Source organism: Anolis carolinensis, chromosome 2 (genome assembly GCF_035594765.1).
Source record: "Anolis carolinensis isolate JA03-04 chromosome 2, rAnoCar3.1.pri, whole genome shotgun sequence".
In the NCBI taxonomy this organism is placed as follows: Eukaryota; Metazoa; Chordata; class Lepidosauria; order Squamata; family Dactyloidae; genus Anolis; species Anolis carolinensis.
The window spans coordinates 98,234,636-98,245,142 of NC_085842.1; the positions used below are offsets into that span (position 1 = coordinate 98,234,636).

At 44.2% G+C, this 10,507-nt stretch overlaps 1 protein-coding gene across 1 annotated transcript in view; it reads right to left on the minus strand.

The window, feature by feature from the left end:
* ndst1 (N-deacetylase and N-sulfotransferase 1) overlaps positions 1–8,364 on the minus strand; it is a 108,575-nt gene extending 100,211 nt beyond the window's left edge. Inside the window, exon 1 of the mRNA XM_062970281.1 lies at positions 8,035–8,364. The gene's annotated coding sequence lies outside the window, so the exon portion shown is untranslated. The remainder of the gene's footprint in view (positions 1–8,034) is intronic.
* Positions 8,365–10,507: the final 2,143 nt, after the last annotated feature.

A 10,507-nucleotide genomic window follows, 5' to 3' on the forward strand; every position in this document is an offset into this window, starting at 1 on the left:
TATTCAAACCACTACACCACACTGCTTCTGTGTTTTGCTACAGAGTATCAAAAATGCTGTATTTCATTTTACCCAAAGGAACTAAGCCAGAAGGACTGTATATAAAACTGAATAGAAGAGAGTCTGAGGAAAGAAGTGGATTAAACTAACACAAAGGGTTTTAGCCCTTATCTACACATCACCCTTGCTTTCATAGTTCTTTTTCTCTTCCCCCTAAGGGATGGGCTGTCTACATTATCAAATTTGGAAAAAAAAATATTTTGGACCAAAATTCTTTGGGAGGTACCGTGAAGAGTAACTTATCCAAACCCTGTGCACGGAGGTTCTTTTTGACATTCAGTCACTGTCTGATGTACAGTTACATTTAGCAAACAGAAGTTATCTCTCTCTGCCCAGGAGAGTGCATGTTTTAATATTTGACAGCCTCTGCGTGACTTTATCCTGAGGAATCCAACCATATAAATCCATAACCAAATTACTGTATCGCAGTGTAGCCTTAGGTATTCCTTCCCAACTTTGCCACACCACATGCATCACTACGGCTTCCAGAAAGTATTTGACTTAGTTTATTCAGCAAGATGAGAGACGTGTGATCTGGGGGCTTGAGCAAAGGACTACTTTTCTGGAGACCAAGGTTTAAATACTCACTCTAGCATGGAAATGCATTATGGCACCTTGGGCAAGTCACACACACATAGCTTCAGAGGAATGGCACTTTTGACCATATCTTGCCAAGAAAATCCCATGACTGGTTCACCTTAGGTTCACCATAAATCAGAAGGCACACAACAACATCAGGATATGACATTGTGAGGTTTGCCCTGGCAGCAGTTTCAATATTTCTACACTCCGTGTATTAGAGGTTTAGCTAGTCTTGAAAACCAACTGCTCATAATAATAATAATAATAATAATCATCATCATCATCATCATCCCCCCATAGGTGCCACCTTGTCGGGGGGGGGGGGGGGGCTTAACTGTTCCAAGGATGCTGAGAGCTGTGCTGGCGGTAGTGTAACTACCGGCAGGTCCAACCAAGCCAGAGAGGTCTCAGCTGAGGAGTGGAACTAAGAGCACCTAACCTATTAGCATTATGGAGAAGCTCATATCCTCAGCTGCTGTAAGAAAATTGCACAGACAGACTACAAACAAAGGCACAACTACGTGGTCCAAATGATTCATTGGAATTTATGCCTCAAGTACCACCTCCCAGCAGTAAAGAACTGGTGGGATCACAAACCTGCAAAAGTATTGGAAAATGAACATGCAAAAGATACTGTGGGATTTTCGAAATCAGACTGACAAAGTTCTGGAACACAACACACCAGACCTCAGAGTTGTGGAAAAGAAAAAGGATTGGATTATTGATGTCGCCATCCCAGGTGACAGTCGGATTGACGAAAAACAACAGGAAAAACTCAGCCGCTATCAGGACCTCAAGATCAAACTGCAAAGACTCTGGCAGAAACCAGTACAGGTGGTAACTGTAGTGATCGGCACACTGAGTGCCATGCCAAGAGATCTCAGCTGGCATTTGGAAACAATAGACATTGACAAAATTACAATCTGCCAGCTGCAAAAGGCCACCCTACTGGGATCTGCGCACATCATCCGAAAATACATCACACAGTCCTAAATGCTTGGGAAGTGTTCGACTTGTGATTTTGTAATATGAAATCCAGCATATCTATCTTGTTTGCTGTGTCATACTTTACTGTTGTGTCAATAATAACAATAATAATAATAATAATAATTTTATTTCTTGCGGCTTGAGGCAGGTTACAACATTGCTAAAAGACATAATGAAAACACATAATCATTTTAAAATACTCCATAGAATACACATATTAATATTAAAATATATTTCCACAAAATCCACATTAAAATACACAAAACAAATATGAGACATAAAGTGGAAGTTTAACATTCTCATTTTAAAAAATCATCCACTGGACCACATTACTATTCTATATATTGATGAAGAAAACAGAGAGATAACCACAGGAGTACGGCCAAGTAATATCTGTTGACTTTCTGAACTTTAAACCAAAGAGAGATCAACCAGGATCCCAAACTTTGATTGCACAATGGAGGACCTTCTTATAGCAACACCAGAGGCACTACAAGTAGCCAGCTACTTGTCCAAGGACATTTAGTATAATGTCAAGTTTTTAACTTTGTTACCTCACAACCTCTGAGGATGCCTGCCATAGATGTGGGTGAAATGTCAGAAGAGAATACTTCTGGAACATGGCCATACAGCCCGGAAAACCCAATACCCATGCCCTTTGTACATTCATACCTTCCTTTCCAATTCCAATTCCAATACCTTTCCTATATTCCAATTGCTGTCTCCCCCTTTACACATAAAATAAGTACTCAGAAATACATAGAACTATTACATCCTTTTTCATCCAATGAGCCATGGAAGCCCACTGATGACCTTGGGTAATTCACTCTCTCTCATCCTTTGAGAAAGACAATCCACTGCTCAACAAATACTGCCAAGAAAACTCTATAATAGGTTACCATAAATCAGAAACAAGTTGAAGTTGTCCAACAATGACATGAATTTTCAAATGGAGCAGTTTTGAGGAATTAAGATAAGGTTGGCTTTATCTTTCCTCAGTGTTAACCCACTAAAGCAGGGGTCCCCAAACTAAGGCCTGGGGGCCGGATGCGGCCCTCCAAGGTCATTTACCTGGCCCCCGCCCTCAGTTTTATAATATATTTTTATATCAGTTTTAATAATATAATATATTGTATATACATATAATATTGATAAAAATATTATAATGTTATACAATATAATACTAATAATAATACCATATAATAATATTAATTATATGTTATATATTACATATAGTATTACAGTATAGTGGTATAGTTCAATATAGTAATGTATAATGCTAATATTGTGCTATGCTAATAATATAATATATTGTATGTACATACAGCTGCTCTGAGCCCCCTTTGGGGCAAGAAGGGTGGGATATAAATGTAGTAAATAAATGTAGTAAGTAAATAATTAATTAATTTTAGACTTAGGCTTACCCAAATTCTGAAATGACTTGAAGGCACACAACAACAACAACAATCCTAATTAACTTGACTATCTCATTGGCCAGTAGCAGGCCCACACTTTCCATTGAAATCCTGATCGGTTTATGTGGGTTAAGATTGTTTTCATTTTTAAATATTGTATTGTTCTTTCATTGTTGTTGTTGTTGTTTTGCACTACAAATAAGACATGTGCAGTGTGCATAGGAATTTGTTCATATTTTTTTTTCAAATGATAATTCGGCCCCTCCATAGTCTGAAGGATTGTAGACTGGCCCTTTGCTTTAAAAGTTTGAGGACCCCTGCACTAAAGTGATATTCATTTCTATCACTAGTTACCAAGACAGAAAATAACCAAACAAGTTCTGCTGCTGCTCAGTCATTTAGTCGTCTCCGACTCTTCGTGACCTCATGGACCAGTCCACGCCAGAGCTCCCTGTCACCTCCCTGAAACCCCACAAAAAAGACACCCCAGCATCCGTTTATAAAGGCTGTTGTAATTCAAAAGCTAGGATGGGGCTTCCATTTGGGATTATATAGTGCTTTGTTTAAGACTCAAGCTAAAGCAGCACAAAGACTTGCAGTTACAAAAAGTGTGGAATGTTAAGCCAATGCACTCATGCAATTTGCCGCTTTTCTTTAATCTTGCATGTTTAATTAATGTAATTTCATTCCTTGTATCTCCTCCTCATCCCAGCAGGGATGTTTTAAGAGGATCTTATCCACTATTCTTTTCGTCAAGGTGCTGCTAGAAGAGCTTACTTCGGCTTCCAGAAAGGTAGCCTATTTGTTTTGTGACAGGTCCCTGAAAGAAAGCCCTGATCAATGCTAGAGGCACCTGGGTCTACCAAGACAGCAATTGCCACTTCATATTTATGCGTGCACATATTATATTCATGCGAGCTTTTTCCTTCCCATAAATCCTCGGAGAGCACCTTTTGAAGGAGGAAGAGCAGAAAAGCACTACGGGATTAAGGCTTTATGGAGCCAACAGTTATCTCTGAAGAAGGAAAGCACTTTTCATCCTGCTAAACTGTGCAGGTGGGGGTGGGGGAGAGACATGCCTCCAGGTTGATGCCAATTTGAGGTCTTAAATAGATCCTAGTGTGAGCCAGACCACCACCAAGAGCCACCACACAATTCAGCCTCTTCCGAGCTCTGATGTCCCCAACCTCGCTTCTCACATTTTACAAACGACAGCTCTTTCCAAGAGGAATGAATCGAGGGGTTGCCATCAAACCCTTACTCCAGCCAAGAATCTCTGGGATACCCAAAGTAATTCAAGAGCAGCAGCAGGAGGGCAGCTCTTGGCAAGGCTCATGTTCAGATGCCAGCACAGAGAGAAGGCAACAGATGCCATCTTTTGAAGAAACCCTTAGTTGTGCTTATGGTGTTTGGAAAGGGGAACGAAGGGCACAACAGCTGTTCTTAATTTCTGATCACCACCTCTCCCCAAACTAACCAAAGCACATTGTTGCAAAACCATCAAAAATGTGTGCAATGCCCAAGAAAGAAATCACACTTAAAATGCTGTAGACATGACTGAGATTATTCTTTATTTTATGGTATTACGGTATTATTATTATTAATAATAATAATAATAATCTTCCCCCACAATTAGTGGCAGGATGAGATATCACAATTCTGGCTATTACCATTGTTTCCTCGAAAATAAGACATCCCCTGAAAATAAGACCTAGTAGAGGTTTTGCTGTATTGCCAAATATAAGACATCCCCCAAAAGTAAGACCTAGGAGGAGGGAGCCACTGCTGTGGAGGAAGGAGCGTGTGGCACGAAGGAGGAGGGAGAAGCGCGCACCTTTCCCTCCTTCTCCTTCATGCCGCACGCGCCTTCCTCGGCAGAGGAGGAAGGAGCCACCAAGGAAGGCACGTGCAGTGCGAAGGAGGGAAACGTGTGCGTCTTTCCCACCTCCTCACTCACCCCACGCACACCTTTCCCGCCTCTTTACCCCTAGACATGAACGCAAAAAGAAAGAGGTATTCCGTCAAGTACAAGAAAGGAATCATGAAAAAATAAGACATCCCCTGAAAATAAGACCTAGCACATCTTTGGGAGAAAAAAATAAAATAAGACACTGTCTTATTTTTGGGGGGAAACAGTAGCAAATGTACTGAGCATTTTAAGGCTTGAATCATTTAATGCATCCAAATGTAAAAGGGACAGTCTCATTACCTAGAGGGTTCACTGCTTGTACATAGATTTCATATATTTCTTCATTACGGTCTGCTTGCAAATGATGCCAATGCTCCTATCCCATGTAATCAATTCCACTTTTCATTAAAGGGCTTTTACAATGATGCTCTCACCAGGGTGAACACCCCAATCATATTTAATACTCATTTGGATAAACAGTTTGCACTGCACTGATGAAAATGCCTAATGTTGCACTCTGGTGTTTATACATCAGGATTTTGTATCCCAGAAGCATTGTAAGAACTTAGCAAGAATGCTTTAAGATCTACCTTTTCCCAGAGCTTGCCATTAGCTTACATGCCACTGCAAAGCATAACTAGCTCTCTGTACAAAAATGATCAATTTAATGCAATACAGTATTGAATACCATTGACAACAACAAAACATTTAAACAAATGGCTCAATTTTCTTTGTTTGTCAGAAGGAGTAATGGAATTTTATGATCAATCTTTTTGTGTTAAAGTGGAAGGAAATTAGTTTAACCCCCCTGCCCTCTCATGATACGTCTCCTTTCTTTTGACATCCCATATAACACCAGAATAGGCAGCACAGGGTCCAACATGAATTTCCTGGCCTTTTTTTCATCCCTTGAATGGACAGCTACTTGGACAACTCTTCCCTTATCTTCAATACTGGGATGCAGCCTTTCCTGACAAAGAAATTCCAGCTTCAAGCATGAGCTTACCGCTGAAGAATAAAGCAACACTCATAAACACAAGACAGCATTAGGAAGCGTCCCCCTTTGATATTCAGTATAAATCATTCCAGGTTAAGCTGCCATCCAATGGAGGCTGAGAGGATCAGTTAATGAGTGTGAAAGCACTTTGAAGATGAAAAGCAATCTAAGCACCAAGTATTATTTCAAATTGATATTTATGGATGCCCTGTTTTCATATTTTAAAGATCTGCCTTGGCAAGCAAAGGGATCTCTTATCAGAAATGTCTCCAGAGCAATTGGGGGAAACTACATTTGTGAGGTTTAGAAGGCACAAACACAATTTATACAGGACTTGCTGGTGGGCGAGAGGGGGGATCTGGGGCTGAGAAAGCCATCAGCACAGAAGTGAAATTCTAAATGACTGGGGGGGGGGGGGGGAGAGAGCCAGGCCCTCAAACACCAGATATTTATTTTATATATATATAATACAACAAGGAAGGAAAGGCCTGAGGATGTATCTACACCAGGCATGGGCAAACTTTAACCCTCCAGATGTTTTGGACTTCAGCTCCCACAATTCTTAACAGCCAGGCTGTTAGGAATTGTGGGAGTTGAAGTCCAAAGCATCTGGAGGGCCAATGCTTGCCCATGCCTGATCTACACTGTCAAATTAATGCACTTTGACACCACTTTAATTGCCCTGGCTCAATGCTATGGGATCCTGGGAGTTAAGAGTCTTTAGCCAGTGGTTCTCAACCTGGGGTCCCCTGATGTTTTTGGTTTTCAACTCCCAGAAATCTTAATAGCTGGTAAACTGGCTGGGATTTCTGGGAGTTGTAGGCCAAAAACAGGTTAAGAACCACTGCTTTAGCCATATCTGTCAACGAGGGCCGGTGTCTCACCAAACCACAAATCCCTTGATTCCATAGCATTGAGACATGAAAGTTAAAGTGGTGTCAAATTGCCCTCATTCTACAATGGAGATACACCTGAAGGTGAAAACATCACAATGCTCCATGTTGCCCAGATATGTATTTAGAATTATTTTTACAAATACTAGAGGGGGGAAAACAGAATTGCAAAGAAAATCAACTATGTCTTCACTCCTGAAAGGCTTCCAGAGACCCCATGATTTCTCAGGATCTACCCTGCCATATAATGCAGTTTGGAACATGGTAAACCAGGCATGGGCCAACTTGGGTCTTCCGGGTGTTTTGGACTTCAACTCCCACCATTCCTCACAGCCTCAGACCCTTTCCTTAAGCGGCTGAGGGGGGAAAGGAAGGGGCCTGAGGCTGTGAGGAATGGTGGAAGTCCAAAACACCTGGAGGACCCAAGTTGGCCCATGCCTGGTGCAGACCAATATAATACAGTTCAATGCAGTCAAAAGTATGGCAGGGTAGATCCAATCCCACTCCCTTCTGTTTCTCCCCATCACCCTCCAACACATGGGTCCCAAGAAGGCACTGGGGCGGGTAAAAGTTTGACCGATGCTCAGGCATTTATTTGGGAAGGAGAAAAGAAGAGGAGAAAAAGAAACCTCCAGCCCTAGCAGATGTGATTTAAAGGGGCCCCTCCCGTTGCTTTCACATTTGGGAGTCCTAGAATCACAGCGAAGGAGGCAAAGCAAGGCCGGGGAGTGGAAGGAGGACACATGCATTAGTATCGGATGCCTGCTATGTTTTCCCATCAACATTTCCGAAGCGATGGGCTTTGCAAATGCATAGTGGCGGATATGAGAGAGAGAGAGAGAGGAAGGGAGGCTGGGGGGGGGAGGGTTGAAAAACCCCTCCAGGCCCCTCCCGCCTTTGTTGTCCCCATAGAGCAGCCCCCTCCCTCTTTTCCTCCTCCTTTACCCCAAAAGCGTCACCCTAAAACCTCCTTCCTTCAGCCTGCAAGCGAGGCCTGAGCCCTGCTCCCCTCTCTCTCTCTCTCTCTCTGGCGCGCGCCCAGAGCGGGGCTCGCGCCCCAGCCGGGCCTGCAAGCAAAGCAAGCGCCGAACTGCTGAGGCTGCTTGGCTGCACGCGCGTCCTCGCGGCGCCCATTCATTCGCCGGCAACCAGGCGCAGGCTCAAGCCCAGGCTGCTGCTCTCAAGTCGTACCTGTTGTCTGTAAGGCTCCGGAGGGGCGCCGCACCTGAAGCGCCGAGCCGGAGGAAGGCAAGGAAACGGGGAGGGGGAGGCAGCAATTACACGAGTCAGGCGGAGGGAGGGAGGGAGAGAGCCAGGCTTGGAGGATGCACCGGCGGCAACGTCGCTGCAGGAGAGGAGAGGAGAGGAGAGGAGAGGAGAGGAGAGGAGAGGAGCTTCTCCTGCTGCTGTTGCTGCTGCGAGGATCCTTTTGCAAGAGGGCAATACCAAAGCAGCCTCCCTCGTCCTTCTGCCAGCGCTTGCTTTCTCTCTCCCTCTCTCCCTCTCTTTCTGGCTGCCTCTTCCTCCGCTGCGATCCGCCCCCTTCCTCCCTTTTCCCGAGTCTCCACCCACTGAGCTCTCTCCCTCCCTCCCTCCCTCCTTCCCGGCCGGGCCAAGGTTGCTGGAGCAGCCCGCCCAGAGGAGAAGGAGGAGCGGAGAGGGAGGGGGGAGGGGGGAGAGGGGTGCCCTTGGCCGGGGAAAGGGTGCCATTGCGGGGCCATTCCCACCAAATCCCGGTCAGAATTAGGATCCACGCAGAACTCGCGTGGAATGGGAGCCCCGGATAGGAAGCCTCGGTTCAGGAAATTGGGATGGGGAGTCCCAGTACGCACAAGAGAAACTCTGATGCATTAAATGAAGGACAGAATAGCTCCTCACCAGCACGGGAGAAACTTTACTTCAAGCCAAGCCATCCCGAGAGGACGGTATGCATCAGACACTGGATTCCAGGCTAGTGGAAGAGTAAAATGACTGGGTAGCTGTGAGTTTTCCGGTCTGTATGGCCATGTTCCAGAAGCATTCTCTCCTGACGTTTCGACTACATATGTGGCAGGCATTCTTGGAGGTTGTGAGTTATATTGGAAACTGAGCAAGGGCGTTTTATATATCTGGAAGGTCCAGGGTGGGAGAAAGAACTCTTGTCTGTTTGAGGCTGGTGTGAATGTTGCAATTGGCCACCTTGATTAGCATTGAATGGCCTTTCAGCTTCAATGTCTAGCTGTTTACTGCCAGGGGGAATCCTTTGTGTTGACTGGCCCTGATTGTTTCTTGTCTGGCAGTAAACAGCTTTGAAGAAACAACACAAAGTATCTACAGACCCACTACAGTCCAACAAATGCTACATTCAACAAAGGACAAAAGGGGATCCTCTCACCTCTGCAGCAGTCTACAGTATACCATGCAGCTGTGGACAAGTCTACAGAGGGACCACCAAATGCAGCATTGCCCAAACGTGAATCAAGGAACATGAAAGGCACTGCAACCAGAGAAGTCAGCCATAGCAGAGCACTTGATGGACTAACACAGCATATCATTTGGGAACACAGAAATGCTGGACCACTAACAACCACCATGTCAGAGTACACAGAGAAGCCACTGAAATCCACAAGCATGTGGACAATTGCAACAGAAAGGAGGAAACCATGACAATGAAGAAAATCTGGCTACCAATATTTTTTTAAAAACTCTAAAATCAAGACAGTAAATAAAGGACAACACTCAGAAAACGGGAATCCCAGACAGAAAACAATCATGGTCAGCTAACACCTCCCAACAAAGGATTCCCTCAGGCAGGAAACAGCCAGGCTTTGAAGTTGCAAGGCTTTTCAATGCTAATCAAGGTTATTAATTGCAACATTCACACTTGCCTTCAACAGACAAGAGTTATTTCTCCCACTCTGGACATTATTCCACAGATATATAAACCTCACTTGCCTAGTTTCCAATGAACTTCACAATCTCTGGTTTCTCGGTGCAATGGTTACACAAGAAATCCTGGAACTAGTTGGAGGCTTGGATGGTGCAAACCACAGAACACTAGTGTGCTTGAGGGCTTTCTTTCATGCACTTTTGTGGGAATTTGTTGTCTGGCCCACACAGTTTGAATTGCATTAAATGGTCAGCGTAGATGGGGCCTTGGATAATAATGAGTCAGTTTTGCCAGTTCTGTGCTCTGAAATAGTGCCTACAGCACCTGGCATTCCTTGATGGTCTTCTATCCAAGTACTCTTCAGGGCTGGCCCTATTTAGTTTCCAGAATTGGACAGGATCTGGCGCCTTTAGGGAATTTCAATATAGTGGGTCAGGAAGGATTGGTGGCCATCACCCTCTGACTTCTTTTAGAATCAGGGCTTGAATCATGCACCACAAATATTGCGGATCCTGGAATTGGGTTGAAACTCCAGTTTGTATAAGCACCACACAGGCCTCAGTCCACTTCCTTCGCTTGACATCTGATCAGGTGCACATTTGATTCACTTCCGGCTCTCCCACTTTCATCCCACAATACTTGGCCAGTGTAGATGTGCCCTGGGAGGGGAGAGTGGCATGTGCGTTAGAAGGAATTTCAAGTACTACAGTAGAGTCTCACTTATCCAATGTTCTGGATTATCCAATGCAGTCTGCCTTTTAGTAGTCAATGTTTTTGTAATCAATGTTTTCAATA